This window comes from Propithecus coquereli, unplaced genomic scaffold, assembly GCF_000956105.1.
Source record: "Propithecus coquereli isolate 6110/MARCELLA unplaced genomic scaffold, Pcoq_1.0 Scaffold82, whole genome shotgun sequence".
In the NCBI taxonomy this organism is placed as follows: Eukaryota; Metazoa; Chordata; class Mammalia; order Primates; family Indriidae; genus Propithecus; species Propithecus coquereli.
This window is the reverse complement of record NW_012154396.1, coordinates 1,431,066-1,431,742: the sequence shown is the minus strand read 5'-3', so window position 1 is coordinate 1,431,742 and position 677 is coordinate 1,431,066.

Sequence of the window (677 nt, the reverse complement as noted above, 5' to 3'; positions counted from 1 at the left end):
AAAGCTAAACCTATGGTATTAATAAAATCAATTCAGATGATTTCATTGACCTCTGCAGGGGAGAAAAATATAGTATTGTATTAGTGACCTATAAACACAGAATGTCAAAAAAGAAAAAGGAAAAAAAGCAGTCTTCAATATACACAAATGACAAATGACATTTTGTGGATGAGGATTTTAACATGAATGAATGTGCCTACCATTTTTCAGAGTTCATATCACCTAATAAGAAACTGATTATGCCTCTTCCCTGATGTTTACCTACCTCAGGCCACTTTGTCTAGGTTAACATTGGGAAGGCAGAATATTTCTAGCAATTCGTACCTACTTCCAAATGCACGCTCCTAGTTCCCACCAGTTGGTCTACAGGATAGGGGAAAAAAATGGAACACTAGGTATTATTTGATAGTGGTACAACAGCAACTGCTTATGACTAGGTTACAATGTAACTGTGTGGCTCTTCACAGGACAGTTCCATTCAGTAACACTGTCATAATGAGGTGCTCTGGGCATTTCGGTAAATAAATTCCTTTGGTTAAAGTTCAAGACAGATTCATCTTACACCAAATTTTTTATGTAATTGACATAATTCTGGAATTTTCTCTTTAAATTTTAAAGTAATATACTCTTTCTTAGAATTATAATAGATATGTGATGCCTGCTTTGTTTTCTAAATT